Source organism: Mus caroli, chromosome 9, assembly GCF_900094665.2.
Source record: "Mus caroli chromosome 9, CAROLI_EIJ_v1.1, whole genome shotgun sequence".
Taxonomy (NCBI): Eukaryota; Metazoa; Chordata; class Mammalia; order Rodentia; family Muridae; genus Mus; species Mus caroli.
This window is the reverse complement of record NC_034578.1, coordinates 112083492-112102877: the sequence shown is the minus strand read 5'-3', so window position 1 is coordinate 112102877 and position 19386 is coordinate 112083492. Positions and strand designations below refer to the sequence as shown.

Genomic DNA, 19386 nt, shown 5'->3' with positions numbered 1-19386 from the left:
CATGAAGAGAGCCTATGAGAGGCTATTGGTGAAGCCTAGTTACAGTGGAAGACAGCAGCGTTTTGGAGATGTCAGTACCATGAGATGACCACCAAGAACAGCAGCAGCAGTGGAATACAGGGAGCTGGAGCCTAGAAAACATTGTGTGTGCTACAAAGGGCATAGCTGGAGAAGTGACCCAGGCCCTTGGAGGAGCCCAGAAGATCATGAGTTGGATCCCAGACATTGGATAGTTGGAGATTGATTTTTGCTTTCGATTGTGACTGTGTCCTATATTTTTCCCTCTTGAAGGAAGAAAATATTTTAGTGAAGCCCACAGTAAAGAGACTTTGGATTTTTAAAAGATGTGAGTTTTAAAAGATACTGGATATTTTAAAGGGATTGAACTTTTAATATGTAAAGACTGTGGGACATTTAAAGCTATTTAGATCTTGGGAATGAATAAGAATATAAGGGTGATGCGTTTGTGTGTCAAGTTGACAAGGGGTCAATTGTACTGGCTAGTTTTGTGTGTCAACTTGACACAAGCTGGAGTTATCACAGAGAAAGGAGCTTCAGTTGAGGAAATGCCTCCATGAGATATAACTGTAAGGCATTTTCTCAATTAGTGATCAAGGGGGAAAGGCCCTTTGTGGGTGGAACCATCTCTGGGCTGGTAGTCTTGGGTTCTATAAAAGAGAAGGCTGAGCAAGCCAGAGGAAGCAAGCCAGTAAGGAACATCCCTCCATGGCCTCTGCATCAACTCCTGCTTTCTGACCTGCTTGAGTTCCAGTCCTGACTTCCTTGGTGATGAACAGCAGTATGGAAGTGTAAGCTGAATAAACCCTTTCCTCCCCAACTTGCTTCTTGTTCATGATGTTTGTGCAGGAATAGAAACTCTGACTAAGACAACCATCTTAGTGTTTGTGAATAGATATGTATATTTTGTCAAACTCCATTTTAAAGAATAATTCAGGAATTCTCTCTAATTCAGAGAAGACTCAAATATGTAGCCATCCTTCAGATCTGTGAACATACTACATGAACCTTAAAAGCTGTCTGATTTCCACATCATTAGCAGTCATGAAAGCAGCCCTATATGAAAGTACTTGGTCACAAAATGAAGAGATGAAGTCAGAAAGAGGTAATGAAGGAGAGAGAGATTAGAGATGATGGCAGGGTCTATGATAAAAGTAAATTACATGCACATACATACATGTGTGTATACATATATATGTACACACATATATGTATGTACATATGTGTATACATGCATACATACATACACATATACATACATATATACATACATATATATGCATACACACATGTGTATACGTGGATATATACATCCATGTGCACATGCATGTATACATGCATGCATACATACATATACAAATTCATATATACATGAATATATACATGCATATATATATACACATAACGTTGTAAAATAATAACTTAAAAGAGATAAGATAATGCATAAACAAAAACTATCGGCAGTTGTAGATAAATATTTTATAATTTTGGAAAAAGTCATGGCGTTATTTTAGGCTCTTCATTGTGATCAAATATGAGGAATGTTTTCACCAAGTTTTCCTTTCTCAGTTTTCCTTCCCTTCCTGTGTCCCCAACTCTGATAGCCAACCACTTTTCATTTTTACAAAATTTGAAAGGCTTGGCTTCAATGAAAATGACAGTTTAAAATAATGGTACACCAGATGGCTGTGGAATGTCCTCTTCATGTTTGAACCTGAGAAAAGGGACTCTTATCTTCTTCTCTCAAGATGTGCAGTCCCATCCTAAAGAAAATGTACATGCATTCAGAATGATTTCACTAGACTATACAGTTGGAAAGTGTCTGGTGTTTAACAGTTATATGAGGAAGAATTGGGGAGCATCTTGGATAGTAGAGAATAATATATGAATATGATCTGATGAGGTGGTGTCTTTGACTGTTAAAAAATAAGGTGTGCTAAGTAAAGATCATACATAAAAGTATGGGGTAAGGATCCCAATGAATTTCACTGATTTTGATCAAGTCCAATGTTTGCTCTGGGATAAGGGAAGGATTTGTCTGAAATCATGAATCCTGGTCCTGTTGGAATGAAACTTATTTAGTCACTCTTCACAGTCTATGACACATTTATTTATTACTTTTTGTGTATGGGTGTTTTGACTGTGCATGCAGTGCTCACAGAGGCCAGTAAAGGGCAGAGGATCCACAGGCACAGAAGTTATACATGATTGTGAACGGCTATGTGAATGCTAGGAGCTGAACTCAAGTTCTTTGCAAAAGAAGATGGTGCTCTTAAGTACCCACCAGTCTTTCCTGCCCCTCTGACCTCATTTTTATTAGTTTGGACACAGAAATGCTATTGCCAGGAATTTAGGTTCACTTCATTAAATAGTAACATGAATTATAAATTATTTCACTGGTCAGTATAAAAATATTATAAATTTCAGTAGTGTAATGTATAAATCAATCACAGTTGGGGAAAAATAACTTTTGCATTAGGAAAATCATCATTTAAGGCTGCTGAATGTATAATAACACTCTACCCATGAAGATGGAGGGTGTTGTTGTTGTTGTTGTTGTTGTTAACTTCCACCTTTCAAATAGCTCTCCAAAGGCATCTTGGAGAACACATTTCCTGTTGTTTGAGGCCCTTGGCTTCAAAGTAGGAGAGCATGGAAAAGTTTCAGACTCCTTTGAAATCTCAAAGGACTCTTCACCCATTTCTGATATACTTCTCAGACCCATCAGGGCTGGCAGTATACACCTGTCAAACCAGCAGTCAGGAGCAGAAGCAACAGGACCCTGAGTGCAAGACCAGCCATGCTGTAACAGAAAGCTCTCACGTTCCCAAGGGCTGTGGGTGTGTCTCAGGGTGAAGCACTTGCCTAGCACAGAGAAAGCTCTGGATTTGGTCTGCAGAATCTCAGCATGGATCTTGGGTCCAGATGCTTTGGTCTCTGTGGCCGTTGGACGTAATTACTGAAACATTCCATCTTCAGTACTGTGGAGATGGGTTATTGTACTTGTGTGTATGCATCTGTCATTCTGTGCATTTCTGCATATTTTACTCTATTACTTTTTATATATAATTTTATATATAATTACTATAATTTTATATATATTTTAGGCACAGCACCTGACCATAAGAGTGAATGACTTAGAGACAAAATTCCAATCAACACGACCTCTTGCATATTCTTAGAGAGTACTTAGAATCTCTTCATTATACCACCATCAACAAGCCAGAAGGTGGTGACCCAGCCTCTTCCTTCATAAAGTGTCAGCACTACTTCCTTAATAGTTAATGTTCCACATAACTCGGTACACGTGCTAACTGACCTTCTATGATGGCTTCATTCACTAAAGGATGCAAATAAATAACTAAAAGAATGTCCATGCTGGACTCTCCAGATGACAACATGTCACTGATTGTGTGGGGCGACACAATCATGTAGAGATGGGGCAAATCATTTTACACACGTTGCCATGACAACCAAGACTACTGAGGGAGAGTCTAAAGGGCTGGGGGTGAGGATCAGGGAGACTCTGAACATGCTCTCTCACCTCTAAGTGCCTGTTCCTTACAGTGATCTCCAGCGCTCATGAAACAGCTGCTCATAAATGGGTTCAAGTTATTAACCCTAAACTTTAGATGCGCTGTTTTCATTGCCCTGCCTCTTGCAACATCGTTGGAATTCTACCTTTCTGAAAAGGTTGACGGTTCTGCATTAGCCTTGGGGAGCCTTGTTCATTTGCTCAGGCACTCAGTCTTCAGGTCGGGGTCTTCCTTAATGATACTGATAAGTTGGTCAATTAGTATGTACCAGAGAAGAGGAGGATGCAGATTAGGAAAAGTCCTCAGGGTCATAATATAATACGCTCATTTCTTTCCAGTAGCACGTCTGGATTACTTATTGATTTCTGTGTTCTCTCATCTCTTCTCTGTCTTATGTACTGAGAATCTGGTAACTTTGGAAGATTTTTAGGCATTCCAGGCCCTTCATAGCCTGTGTGAACATGATGGTCTAAGACGACAGAGATGATTTCCCACCCAGTCTCGCCTGTCTCCTCCCATCCCTTTTCCTTCCAGGGGCTTAGTAGTTATGACCTCTAGAGGAAGCCATTATCTTTGTTTACACAATAAGGATGAATAACACTTAGGTAGAAGAAAAGAACCAAGTTGAAAGAGTTTACTTGGGTTGTTTTAGAAGATGTTTAGATTTTCCGATTTCTGTGCAGCCCAACTTTCTATTGGGAAGCTTCCATTGATGAATTAGTTACTTAGTTACTGTTAGTTAGTTAGTTAGTTAGTTAGTTAGTTAGTGATAAGATGGGTTTGAATAGAAAGAGTGACATCTTTTCTTCCCAGACCCAAGGTGAATGAGTAACTAAGGCTTTGCCATCATGTCCCCTCAGCTTATGCGTGTTCTTCTTTCACCCAGTCCAGGACACAGCAAGAGACACATTACAACAGTTGCAGTAATTGGCTGAATGGTGCTGTAAAGCTATAATTAATATAATGGGAACTCATCCTCTCTCCCAGCGCCCAGGATACAGAGCTGACGTGTCATGCATTGGAATCTATCCAGGGCCCCACATTCGTGTCTCAAAAACAAAGAAGCAGAGACACAGAAAAAAGAAACCAGGAAATTTAGTTTCCTGCTAAACGAAGGAAACGTGAACAGTGTTCATAATGGAAGAAACCAATCTGTTAGCATTTAAAACATGAGTTACTACCATGGGGCATTTACATTTTGTTATAAATTTTTCTGAAACCAAAGTCAACATAGGAGAAATCAGAAAATAAGAGGTGGAAGCAAGAAGAAAGGAGAAAGGAAAGAAGAGAAGGAAGAAAAGAAGAACGTTTGTTCCCTGGTGAGAGGAAGCACATCAAATGGCTCTAGAAGAGAGTTTTGTTTCTAGTACCACATTCCTAACTAATGATGCTGTAGTCTCATCTCTCAGCCCAATACCTCAAACAATAGACACATAGCTATGTTTGCTTTCCATCGCTGTGGAAATCAACTTACAGGAGGAAACATTGAGTTTCAGCTCACAGTCTCAATGAACCCAGTGAGCTCAGTCCAGGGCCTAGCGGGCTTTGGTTCTGCATCTGTGTGGTGAGGCAGACATGGTGGGAGAATGGGGACAGACTGCAATAGAGCAAGTCAGCTCACTGCATGTCAGACAGAGACAAAGAGGAAAGGAGGGAGAGGAAAGGGCCACAGATAAAATAGCCTTTAAGAGTGTGATGCTGGCTTTAATTGTCATCTTGACACAATATGGAATCACCTGGGAAGATCCTCTCAGTGAAGGGTTGACTAAGTCAGGTTGGCCTATGAGTGTGTCCGCAGGGACTGTCTCAATTGTGTTCATTGATGTGGAATGACACAGACTAAAAGCAAGTGGCATCATCCCCTAGGCTCAGGTCCTGGACTGGATAAAAAAGGAACATATATATCTTTATTCCTCTCTGCTCTAGACTGTGAATGTGAGGTGACTCACTGCTTCAGGCACCTACTGTCTTAGCTTCCCCACACTGAAGAGCTATAACTTGGAACTACAAGATAAAATAAGGCCCTTTCTTGGTTAGGCATTTTATTGCTGTGAAGAGACACCATGACTGAGGCAACTCTTAAAAAAAAATATTCTGCAGGACTGGCTTACAGTTCATTTGGTTCAGTCCATTATCATCATGCTGGGAAGCATGGCAGCATCCAGGCAGACATGGTGCTCCAGAAGGAACTGAGAGTTCTACATCTTGATCCAACTTCAGCCAGGAAGAGACTAGCTTCCACACTGGGCAGGGCCTGAGCATAGGAGACTTCAAATACTGCCTACTTAGTTACACACTTCCTCCAACAAGACCACACCTCATAATAATTCCACTCTCCATGGGTCAGCCATTCAAACACATGGGTCTATGGGAGGCAAACCTATTCGAACCACTGCTCTCTTCATCTTCTTATTCGAACCATTGCTCTCTTCATCTTCTTATTCAAACCACTGCTTTCTTCCTCCCCTAAGTTGCTTTTGTCAGAGTATTTTATCAGGCAGTAGGAAATGAAAGTAAGACAAAGAGCATGTTCCCAGCAACCTCCACAAGTGTCCTCACCTCTCAACATGCCACGCTTGGGCTTGGTCTTTATTACATGAGCCTCTGACCAACACTCTAGATAAAATCTTTAATAAGTGTTTGTAAAGAAACATTTCCGTCTATGGAAAACTTCTCCAGGTAAATTATCTCTCCTGATTTACTCTGAGGTATGAATAACAACAAATACAACTGACTTCATTTGTGTTTCCAGCTTCTGTAACCAGGATTCCATCACGGTCATGCCATCTGACATAGCATCATGTGGGTCAAAGCAATCTTACCTCTTCATAGAAGAAGCTGGGTGATGCCAGACCTTTTTTTCCTAACGAAATGCTTTTAGTGCTTTCATCCTCAAAAAAAGCAATTGTTGGGATCTTACGATTGATTACCAGTGTGCTTAGGATCCAAAATTTGCCTGTGAAGATTTCACCTAAGATTCTGATGTCCAGGTAAAGACCAAGCAGCCATGATTCCTTCGAGGCTCATGAAATATAGGTGTCTTTCAGCTCCACTAGAGTCTGGTGTGCTTGTCCAAATGATACAGGACAAAGCAACGCGAACCCCCTAGGAGCAAGCAGGAATGATGAGACAGAGTGATTGGCTATGAGCTGTACGCGTGCTAGAGTGTCTGCACAGATTAATGACACCACTTCACTATAGCTGGTGTCAACTCATCCTGCTTGATAGTAATGACCCCGAGGTCAATCGATTCCAAAGCTCTCCTTGAGAGAAATGACAGAGTGCTGTGGGCTCAGTGTGAAATGTCCTGTAAGGGCACATGTTTTACACGGGAGTCCTCCAGGTTTGGGAAAACCATGGAACCTTCAGGTAGTAGGGCTCTTTGGGAAACGTGGATGATTATTGGCAGGCATTGATGTTTGATGGTACCACTTCTGCATGCCCAGGCAATTCATGTACCTTGCTTTCCTGCCGCCATGCCTTCTCTACCAAGGTCGCTTCTTAAACTGGAGGTTAAACTAAGCCCTTCCTCCTCTCAGTTGCTTCCTGATGAGTGCTTGGTTACAGTGATGAGAAAAGCCACCCGTGTGGAACACACCCATCTCATCAGTAGAGACAAGAAGGTACCTTCCTTCCTGCTGACTTTGTCCAGAAGAATATGCATGAAATGGACTGACATCATACTGTTTACTTGATTTTTTTTTAAAAAATGAGGATGATGGAACTGGAGAAATGGTTCATGTCATGGTGAAGACCATGTGTTGCTCTTCCAAAACACACACTTAGACACACACACACACACACACACAGAGAGAGAGAGAGAGAGAGAGAGAGAGAGAGAGAGTGAGAGAGAGAACCTTTCAAATCACAACCCCTCTATTCAGAATAACTTTTATCCAGAGATAATTTTGAAGGGCTTTTAATCAATGTGCATTATAACTCGTTCTGCATAACAATGTCTTATATTAAAAAAACCAATTCTTTCTTATCAAGCCTTTCATCGTCTAAGTCTTCTATCTCTTAAGGATTTTCGATCAATAACCAAAAAGATCATTTTGATGCCTGTTTTGTGCTGTGTGCTTTTTATAAACATCTGTAATAGTGTATCTCGGGATAATCTCTCCAACGCTCTCAGATGCATGCATAGAGTCTGGTTCAAGGGAGACTTTAGAAGATGTCAGATTAGAAGCGGCTCCATGTAACACCAGGATGGAGAAAACACAGAGGAACAAAGGATCAACTTGATACTGGAAAAAAAGGAAGGGGCATTAAGAGTCACCACAGAGGTCAAGGAAGGACTGGCAGGACTAGTGATGCTACCCAAGCAGCTAAACAAGGAACAAGTCTGTCAGGTTCTCCAGTCAGTAATGGGGAAACCAAAAAGCTTTGCTCACAGGAATCCAAATACCTCTGGCTTAAGAAGAGAAAAAGAAAAGAGAAAGCCTGGCAATGAGTCCTCTTCCTAGCCATAGGACAAGTACACAGTCCCATAAGACTTACATCCAGTATGGGGACCTGACCTGCTCATCCCTTCTGGTCCCTCCTGTGTGACAGAGAAGTCAGCACCGAGAAGAGTCCACCTGGACACTCCATGGTCATATGCAGACAGCATCTTGAGGACAGGCTTGAGGCTGGGCTACTGGAAGAGGCTTGAAAACGAAGAACATTTATATGCCTGTGAGCCTGAGAACAGATAGTCGTGGTCTGCAGCAGTCCTGGGTTGGGGAAGGACTGGACACACAAAAAGTAGGCTGCAGAGGTGGAGGACTCAATTGTCCAGTGGCCCCACTCACTTTCTTTGCCCTGAGCCAGATAACTGGGGAGACAGATAGCCCTGAGCCAGAGCTGAGTTTGACAGTCAACTTGGCTACTCTTTCCCTGACATGATGCTTTCTGCTTATGGGACTGAGAATGCCAAAGCTCACATCCGGATGGATGATACACCCTGTAGCCTCTTCTCTCCTGTGGGGCAGTTAATACTAAATGGGATTCCAAACGACTAAGACAGGTGACATAACAATAGGACTCAATTTCCCAAATGCTTCATTCATGCCTTGACACACCCTGAAACATCTCTTGCTAGATGGCATAGAAAATAGCCAGTGTGAGGTAGACAGACAGGAATGGGCAGGCAGAGCTCCCACCTAATTTATAGGCTGCAAAGCTCAGGATGGTCAGAAGTCCCTTGTGACCTGCAAAGATGGGAGTCCCTTAAAGTGACCACAGCCTCTGTAAGCAATGGAGCTAACTACTCCCTGCTTAGTGTCACTTTGAACAGGATGAAACAGAAAAGTCCTTAACCAAGCCTTCCCCTCCTAGGTTCAGAAGGAAACTTCTCAGTACAATGTGTTTACGGTTTCAGATTCTTTTTTAATTTTCTTTTTGAATGTTATTTTGGCTCCTGTGTCAGCCCTCATTTTCTGATACTCAATATTTTTCAAAAGGCAGATTATTTGTTTTTCCCTCCCTCTTTATGTTTATACTTATTTAGTTATTTATTTAGTTGGTTGCTTAGTTTGCTTACCCATTTTTTTCCTTAATGTGTGGGTTTTTTAATTCCTTGTTCTTTTGCCTCCCTCTGTGATTTTCTCCTTTCTTCCATTTGCTTCTTCTTCCTTCTGTTTTCCCTGTCTCCTTCAGTTCTTTCACTTGATTGTTATTTTCACTTTACACAAGTAACTCTCAACTTCAGAGACTACTGTAAAGACTGCTATACTTTTCTGTGGCCATTAGTGATGGCTCTAGTTGTTTTAAAGCTTGTTACTTTCCCTGGTTTGCTTTTGTGCATTGCTGTTATCATGGGTCCTGTTCTCTAGAGGACTGGGCTCTGCAGCAAAAGCAGGTCACTAAGTAAGCTATCAAATGAAAACAGAAAAGGCAACCATCCCCACAGATTGCAGATTGCAGCACAAACAAGCCAGAAACATGGAAAGGCAAGATGCCAGGATTCCTTCAAAGGATCAGAACTCAGCAATTACTAAGCCCAATGCCTGAGACACAAGTAGGAGACCAAACAATGAATTCAAAAATTTATCAGTGAAATAATGTTTTTGAAAAAACAAAAAAGAAAAACCCCAAAACTTCAAAGTGAATAAAAATAAGCCAATGATGGAGTTAAGAAATACATTCAGGGCCCAGAAAAGAAAGTCAAGAACATGTGTGAAAAATTCAGGCAAGAAATGAGAATTTATATGAAGCAAATGATAATGCTAAAGATGAAAAATACTATAAATCAAAAAAACATTGCCAGTTGTCTAAACCAAGCAATAGAAGAAATGCCAAAGATGGAAAGCAAGGTCAAAACCATGTTGCATTCAGATAACAGTAAGAAAAAAGTAACCATGGCTGAAATTTGCAAATCTTATGGAATGCGATGAAGAGATCAAGGCTAGGAACCCCCTGAGTAGAAGACAAGATAAAATCAAAAACGTTTAGGAAATTTATTCAATAAAAGGATAAAAGAAAAGTTTCTATGTCTAGGAAAAGAAATTGACATCTCAAGACAAGAAACATTTAGAACTCAAAGTAGACAGGAGTAGAGAAGAATGTCTTCCCGACACACTGTAGTCAAGATGCAGCGTTTTTATAGAACAGCAACAAAAAGGAAACAATGTGGACCGCTGTAAAAGGAAAAAAGCACCCCACACCAACTCACTGACAAAGGCAAACTCAGGAGGGTAGCGAGAGACTTCTCAGTAGAAATTCTACTGCCAGGAAAGCACCTACTATGTGTCCTAACTGCATTGGTGCATTGGGAAGACGAGTTTCCTTCAGAGCCAGAGGCATAGATTTCCTTTTGAAGATGGTGGGTTTGTCGGATCCCATAAAGATCCCAGTCTGTTGCTTCAGTATCCAGGTTTTCTATCCAGATGTGGCAGTAAGAGACTGGGGTATAGAGTGTGGGGAGCCTTCCTTTTGCTGAACAGGGTAACTGATGAGACTTTTAGTTATGAGATTTGAAACTGGGAGTGTTGGAGGCCATGTCACTACATCCATTGACCTGATGGAACCAATACAGAGTGTATCTATAAAACGAGTTCATCTTAATCGTGCATGTCATTTCAGAAGTTGCTTTGTTATGTTTTGAATGAGATCATTTCTAGTTATCAAGCTACAGTGAAAGAGCAACATGATTTGAAAGGCTCATGGCCACAGACATGTCTGGTAGAACCAGAAGGAACATAGCTGCCTTGTCAAGTCCATGAGGAAATACAAGGAGGCTGTTTGTTAAGTCACCTTCTCCTTAAGTCATTGCTAATATAGGAGCTCTCTGGGGTGGCCTCTGTCTGTTAATTCCTGTTATCTTTCAATCATTATGAGTAGAGGGTTTTGTGAACTCCACTACCACTGAGGAGTTTCCACAGATTGTAAACAGTTGTGTTCTTGGAAATTTTTCATTTCTTGACTAGTATAGATTATCTGGGGCATTGCTGGGTAATTCATTCCTTCTTTGACACAGCTATAAACATTGCAGCTGATACTGACAATAGGGACCACATACACAGGTCTTAGCAGTAATGGCTACTTGCAGGAGTTAGTTCTCCTCTTCCACTGTGTGGATCCCAGAGACCAAGAGCTACTCATCCAGCTTAAAGGAAGAACTGACTTCCAGAAAGTGTCCACAACTTCACATGTACACCACAACACTTGTGTTCTCCTTCCACATCCCACCCCATACACACACACACACACACACACACACAGACACACACACACACACACATGAAAGTCATCCTTAAAGAATAAATAATAAGTAATGCGCTTGTGGCAACTCATTTCCATCTTTTCAAAAAGCCACAATGAAAAAAAAATTCCCACAAGGCATCGATGGATGGCAAATCATTTGCCGAATGTTGTGTTTGGGGGATTTTCTATGTCCTACTAGTTTATCACACAGGCTGGTTCCCTCTTGCTTGATACTATAAAACGCAGTTCAAAGGGAGTATCCTCAAAATCCCTAACACTGCGTCTGTGTCTCTAGACAAGGGCTTACAAATTGGATCATGGCTCAAAGATTTAAGTGTCCTCCGTGAGTTTTCCTAAGAATAAGGTTCAGCTGGAAAAATGTCAAGATTGGGGATTTATTTACAGACAATCACCAGGAGGATCTCTGAGTGAAATAGTACCCGTAATACAAAAGAACATTTCAAATATAATCCTTTGATCTGTGTTATTGAATTACTGACATCTGAACCAGTATTAAAGATTACGGTGGGGGTGAGGAGATGGCTTAGTTGGCCTAGTACATGCCAGGCTTGCAAAGCATAAAGACCTGTCTTGGTGCAATGCACGGCACCCACATATAAACACACCGGTATTCCCCAGTGTTGGGGGAAGCAGAGGCAGGGTGGATCCCTGGGGCTTTTAGGCCAGGCAGTCTGGGAGAATCTAACTGTAGTGATAGATACTATTGTTAAAAATGCAAGCAAGAGGGTAATTTTAAAAGATAGCAATGTTAACCTCTGGCTTCTTGCATTCATGGACACACGTATTCATGTGCTTCTGCACACACAAACATGCACACATATACACAAACAGTATGCTACTGGTTTCTTGCTATGTTTTTTTTTTTAATTTTTATAGTCCCAGGAGTTTGAGATAACCCTGTGCTTGAACAGACTTTTAGCTTGAAAGCAAATGCAGCATAGTGTCTGCTTTCCAAGCATGCCAGGACTCAGCTAGGACTCATCTCCACTGTTTCAGGGCAGAGTACATGCCTGGTTCACCCAGGCAAGCCTAATAACAGCCAGCACTCCTGGTTTTTGAATTATGGAGGTGGCTCTGCATGAATCAGCACAGGCCAGTTATTTGACTGTATCTGTATTAGTGACCTTCCTCAACACTGTGACCACCATGTGACAAAAAGAACTTAGAGGATTTGTGTCAGCTCACAATTTAAGGATGCAGCCCATCAAGGCAGCCTTGGAGGTATGTGCAAGCCAATCAGGGCAGCAGAGGTGTGGCCTCGGGTGTGGGAATCTGCTTGCTCACATCTCTGGAGATCAAGGAGAAACAGGACAGGAAGTGAGGCTGGAATATAAATTTCTGTGCTGCTCCCCAGAAATTGATTTCTTCCCTGTAGACTCTCATGGCCTAAAGTTTTTGTAACTCCCCTAAACACCACAGAACTACACAGAAATTCTGTCACGAAAAACAAAACAAAAAGGTTCTCTTCCCTGGACTGTGTTAGGATGCCCACTGTGGGTGGACAGTACCTTTTTCAGATCCTCCTTCCTTTAACAAAAGCATTGAATTGTTAAAATTCAGTAAACTTACTGGGAAAATGGAGCTTCATTCATTTACTCTATCACTCATTCAACCCATTCTGGATGTCTTCGATGAAAAGCCAGACATTGTCTAGAAATTTAGAGACAAGTAACTAAACACAAGCAAAGTTCCTGCTGTAACAAAACTTAGACCCCCAGCACAGGCAAAAGTCATAAAACAATGCCCTGGTCACTGATTTCACATATTAAAAGATGGTCTTGGGTGGAAGTATCAATCAGACTTTGGTGGANGTGTCAATCAGACTTGGGTGGAAGTGTCAATCAGACTTGGGTGGAAGTATCAATCAGACTTTGGTGGAAGTGTCAATCAGACTTGGGTGGAAGTGTCAATCAGACTTGGGTAGAAGTGTCAGTCAATCCGACACAGGCCCGTGTTGGGGAGCCTCAGCCTCGAGGTGCAGCACTATTTGCCCTCCTTGATGTCAGTCTTCATTCCGGAGACGGAGCTGTCCTGAGAGATTCCAGATGCTTCCTCTCTTGTGGTCTTTTTTAATTAAACATAGGACCTGGGAGGTCCCAGCCATTACCTCTCATACCAGCTCTTCCTCAGTAAGGGATCAGGAAGAGGGTAAGGCACATGCAGTTCCTCTCCTTACTCAACCTGCGCTGCGTAAGGAAGAAATGGTCACTGTAGTATTCATTAAAGAATGTGAAATTAAATTTCACCTGAATTCTGTTGAGGAAAGATAAGTAGAACTCTGAGATTGATCAATGAGCCCCGACTGAGAAAGGAAAGGGGTGGGGGGTGCGTTTCTGTGTGTCTATGTGTGTAAGTGTGTTTCTGTGTATGCGTGTCAATGTGTATGTGTGTCAATGTGTGTCTGTGTGTATATGTGCATGCACACATGTGTGTGCATGTATAGGAATTTGTAGAGACATTAATTACTTGAATGGGTGTGACAAAATACCCTGACAAAAGTAAATTATTAAAGGAAGAGTTTATTTTTGGCCCACAGTTGGAGGGAAGAGTTCTTCATGGCAGAAAAGTCAGGATGATGGAAGCATGAGGCATTCGGTGTCCGTATCCACAGTCAGAAAGTGGAGCTAGAGAAGAAATCGGGTATTCAGCTTGCTTCTTTCTTCTTATTCAGAATTAGAATCCAGCCCAGGAATTGTATCATCTGCATTTGAGATGAGTCTTCCTTCCTCAATTAACCTCCGCTAGAAGCTGCCTCTTAGATATGCCCAGAGATCTATTTTTATGGTGGCCTTGAATCTCCTCAAGTTCACCACCGTAACTAAGCACCGCCCACCGTAACTAAGCACTGCCCACCGTACTAAGCATCGCACAAGGGAAGAAGCAGGGGAAACAGCGAGCCACCCTTACCTCACCTAAGGGAACAGACTCGGCGCTTCCTTCAAAATACTTTCTAAAGAGTTTGCTTCTCTTGTTAGTTGGCAAGGAGCTGTGATGGTCTTGAGTATACCCCACTGTTTCCACTGTTCTCTATGACCGAGAGATGCTGGTAGTTCACCTAGAAAATACTGGGCATCCATAAGCAGCAACATACCCTGCAGTGGGGATTTGGACTTTTGTCTTTTGCTGGAATATGGCTGTGTTTCCTGGTTACAGAGTTCGTCTCCTCCCCTCTGAGGCTCATGGTGCACTGTCCCATGACAGAAGATAAAGCTGAGCTCTATGCAGCAGTGGTCTCTGTGGAGAAGATGAGAGACTCCAGGGGGTTAATTGGCTCTCCTAATATCACACAGTTGGTGGCAGAGCCAGGGCACCTGTGCTTCAATCCAGTTAACACCAATTTTACTTCATTATGTCTGGCTGGGTTCTTCATTACGTCTCCATGTTTCAGGTTATAGAATTTAACCCTCAGCAAATCAAGTTGAGAGATTAATAAAAAAAATATTATGATTTAGTCCTTTTGTTGTAGAATATAAAATATTAGTATGTTATCTGGGTCCACTAATGCAAATTACATTAGCATAAGAAGTAAGGTATTCTAATCTTTTGGCATGCCACCAGTACACTTGAAATGGAAGGTATGATCTAGTTAATAGCTTGACTTGGATGGACACATCCATCCAAATAGTATCCTGATTTAATTCTTTTCGTTTCGGAATTATGTAATAGTGGATGACATATCTAAAGAAAATTTGCCTTATTTTATGCTGACTAGTCATTGCGTATGGCCTAGAGTAAGATTAATATCATAGGGATTTTGCAATTTTCCAAGTTAATGGCTCTTTGGCATTTTAAAACAGGTAGGTTAGAAAAATTGAATAATAAATCATTATAAGAAGGTTACATGACAAAAACAAAAACAAAAAACAAAGAAACAAAAAAACAAAAAAAAAAACCAACAAAACAAAACAAAACAAACAAACCTGTATTTTGAGCCTAATTTTAGGACAGAGATCTCTACAACTGTGTCTGCAAGTCTTTCCACAAGCAGAGTAGTTGTGTGTGTGTGTGTGTGTGTGTGTGTGTGTAGTTATGGTGTGTGTGTGTGTGTGTGTGTGTGTGTGTAGTTATGGGGTGTGTGTGTGTGTGTGTAATTATGGGGTGTGTGTGTGTGTGTTTGTGTGTGTAGTTATGGTGTGTGTGTGTGTGTGTGTGTGTAGTTGATTTTGTTCTGAGACACAGTCTCACTCGGTACCTAGCTGATCTGGAACTTCCTATGTAGACCAGGCTGGCCTCAAACTCAAAGCTCTTCCAGACTGTTGGGATTATCTGGCAACTTTTAAACACTTTATAATAATTTCATTCTTTTTAAAAAGAAGGAATTCTTATTTTTTCTCTAAAACACTCATACACTAAGTCAAAAGGGTTAATGAATTCTCATTTGAACCCATGTCAAAGAGTTTCCCCTGAGGTCATAATAGTTTGTAATTTTCTTTACATTATCTATTTTAAGGCCAAAGTAAACTGTTATGAAAGCCTTTTCCAATAGGCTTACGTTTAAGAAGGAATTATTAATGAAGCAGAACATGTAAGGTTTTCCCAGTTAGTTACCCGGAGTTCTTAAGAGCCTTTGCTCACAACCCTCTCTTAATGAAGAGACAATTAGAACAATTTCCAGACACGGAGAACTTGATACTATGCAAAGAAGCCCAGTTGCTTCATTGGCCTGCTTCTAGTTCACAAAATAAAAGGCAGACAAATATGGGTCCTGGCTTCTTCCTGTGGGAAATATTATCAGCTTGTCTGAACACCCCATGGGTTCAAAGGCTGCAGTATCTTTTGGGGGGAGAAATCCAAGATGGCAGATAAGCTAAAGGGCAGAGGAAGTAGGCTTTCTCATGGAAGGAGAAAGGAAGAAATCTCTCTTGGGGCAACAATGTAGCCATCACAGTTGTAAGATCTCAGTGCTTGCTGAGTCACACAGATAAATCCTCCATGGATCTGGGTACCCCTGTTCAATGTGCAAATGGGTAATATCCTAGTTAACTTTAACATTAACTTGACACAGCCTAGAGTCAAGTCATGTCTGCAGCAGGGTGGGAGATGGGACTATCTTCTTGTTGATTGAAGTGGGATGACCCAGCTCATCTTGGGCAGCATCATTCCTTAGGAAGGCTGTCCTAGGCTGTGTTAAAAGCTAGCTAAGCATGAGCTCCAGGTGCATCTGCAAGCAGCATCCCTTTGGTTTATGCTACCAGGTTCCTGTCTTGAGTTCTTGCCTTGACTTCCAGCGGGGGATTGAGAAGGAAAAACCTATAGTGGAATAACTTCCTTCCTTCCCTAAATTGCCTTTGACAGAGTTCTCCATCACAGCCACAGAAGGAAGCAGATATGCCTATGGCTAATCCCACCTATCATGTCAGCAGCTATTCCTCTGCCCATTTAGTGATTGCCTTCCCTACATTATCATAACCAAATTTTCCACATCACTGATGATTTCTTTATCTTGGACATTTTTATTTGCGTACTTAGCACATCTCTGGTACAGACCCAGAGAACCCCCACCCCCAAGACTGCATCTGGGGCCAGGAATTCTAGGTTCTCAGGCCCCTGGCCTTCTATGAAAAGGGCCCCCAGCCACCTAATGATGCAACCACAGCCCATAACAGCTCCAGAAACTCTACATGAGCTCATGCCTGCAATGCCAGTGTGCAAGGTAAGGTCAGCCTCAACTGCATAGCAGGTTTAGACCCTGTCTAAATAAATAAGTAAATAAACAAATTTATGAGCTCTAGGAATTGCTTTCCTCTCCACAATTTTGCATAAATTTGGCTCTCTTACTGATCATCTTCTGTCTCCCTCTGCCTCCTTTCAAATGGTATGGATTTTTTTATATATATATTTAAAGGTAATGTATGTGTGTGACTATTTTTACCTGTGTGCTATGTGTGGTCCTGATGCATTTGTAGGTCAGAAGAGGATGTGGGACTCCCTAGAACTGGAGTGGCAAATGATTGTGAGCCACCCATGTGGTACTGGGACTCAAACCGCAGTCCTCTCCAAAAATAAGCCATCTTAACTGCTAAGCCGTCTCTCCAGCCCCTTATGAAATATTTTTATTGGTTAAAATAATTTGAGTGTTAGCACCCTATCACCTCTGAAAAGTCAGCTGTCGCATTATTGGCCTGGCCTGTTTTTCTTATGTCCCTTGGTCCCCTGGAGGCCTTGTTCAGTAGAATAGTCTTGGATGCCAAGACTAAGAAGCAAGCTTTTCCCTGACTTGCTGAAAGTTTGCTGCACAGAATTAAAATCAAACCCAGGGCTTTAATGGGTAAAAATACTTGCCATGCAAACCCACTGAACTGAGTCAATAAACTTATAGTTTTTTTTTTAAAAAAAAAATGTATATTTACAAAATGAATGCTCAATAAAAATATCTTTAAAAGGAAGGTTTCATAGTAAGACTATTAGGTGTAAATATTTATACAGTCAGATCTTTAAAGAAACTATGGTTTGAAATTAAGCCTTTGGCTTAAAAAGTACAATCTCTTTTTTTAGAAAAGTTTAAAATTTTTTGTTTATGTCTATGAGTGCCTGCAAGAGATAGAAGTGCACCACATGTGTGCAGTGCCTATGGAGGCCAGCAGGGGGCATCAAATCCCCTAGAACTGAAGTTACACAGGGATATGAGCCTCTATGTGGATTGCGGGAACCAAACCTGGGTCCTCTGTAAGAGCAGAGAGTCCTTGTAACCACTGAGCCACCCCCTTCAGCCCCAACTTTTGACTTTTTAATTATCCTAAGTACTCACTGTAGTTAGAAAAGTTCGCTATTTTCATGCATGTGTGTGCTACCAATGTTTTCTTTCGCTGTTCAGAGAAATATATATTATAGACAAATATATACTTGTTAATACACATATTAATGAAACTAGATACAGAAGGGCTAGTTAGGGATGAGTCAAGCTTGCTAAGAGGACTATCCTGGGACGATTTCACCAGTCAGTTAGCAGGTTGACAGCAGACTTTGATTGGAGAATGGCAGCCTTCTCCATAATGGAACTATGATTGACAACTGAAATTCACACATAGGCCATCATTGCCAATTCCTCTTTAGAGATGAACCACCTATCCCTCAGGATCTCAGGGCTCCAGCCAGCAGAGCATTCTGATCTTGATAATTAAGCTAACTAGCCAGTCATGTTGGGCACAATCTGGTGTGTCTGCAATTAGCCTACCGGTTTTAGAGCAATTGCTCTCTTCATTCGGTTCTTCAGGCTGGCACTACATGGTCTCGGACTGCTTCCTGGGGACACATAACTTATTGATGTAGCTAAATGTTCCCAGCTTGCTCCTCCTAAATAACCCTATAACTTAGAGAAGACATGTATTGTAGTGGGCCTAACTTGATAGGTCTGGAATTGAGTGTAAATGGCAACTAGCCAACAGTTAATCCAAAAGACAGCAGCAATGGTAAGAATAGTCAATACCATCTCTTTGGGGAGTAATTATAGTTTCTTCCTATGTTTTGTGTGATTACATAACATTTAAAATAACTTTTTATGCATATTTATTTTAGGTGTGTGTGTGTGTGTGTGTGTGTGTGTGTGTGTGTGTGTGTATACACACGCGTGCGCGCGCACAGCCCCTGACACATGTGAATCACAGAGTAACTTCTAGGAATCAGTTTTCTCCCTCTTTCCTTTACCATGTGGGTTCCATGAATTGAACTCAAATCTTGCCTTGGTGACAAACTTTCAGCCCCTGAGCCCTCTCCCCAGCCCCGTGTGTGCATTAGATTTTTGAAACTTGTCCAGTTTGTCTTATTAAGGCCACTTAACTCTAAGCTAGCCCTGAGTTCTTTCAAAGTAATGCATGCCTGCTCTCAATTAGTACTAGTGAATTAAATTAGTTAATTAACCCTGGGTCCTAAATATATTAGCCAAAAAAAATCTTTTAAAAGGTTCCTAGTATTCTACCATAGCAAGCAAGGCTGAACTTGGAGCAGCCTCCCAAGAGCCTAAACACAAATCTTTCTACCAAAACCTTAGCTTCGTCTGTCTCCAAAAGAACCCAACACAGCTTAGAAAGTAGATTAAACTTTTGTAACGCTTTAAAGTCAAACCATGATTTTCCCACAGAGCAGTCCAAATGGATTATCTATCCACCTCATAAGTGTGCATTTCATA

The 19386-nt window shown here is 41.4% G+C and overlaps 1 protein-coding gene across 3 annotated transcripts in view; it reads left to right on the top strand.

The window, feature by feature from the left end:
- Window positions 1–19386, top strand: part of Rbms3 (RNA binding motif single stranded interacting protein 3) — a 672329-nt gene that overhangs the window by 583310 nt on the left and 69633 nt on the right. The window lies entirely within an intron of this gene.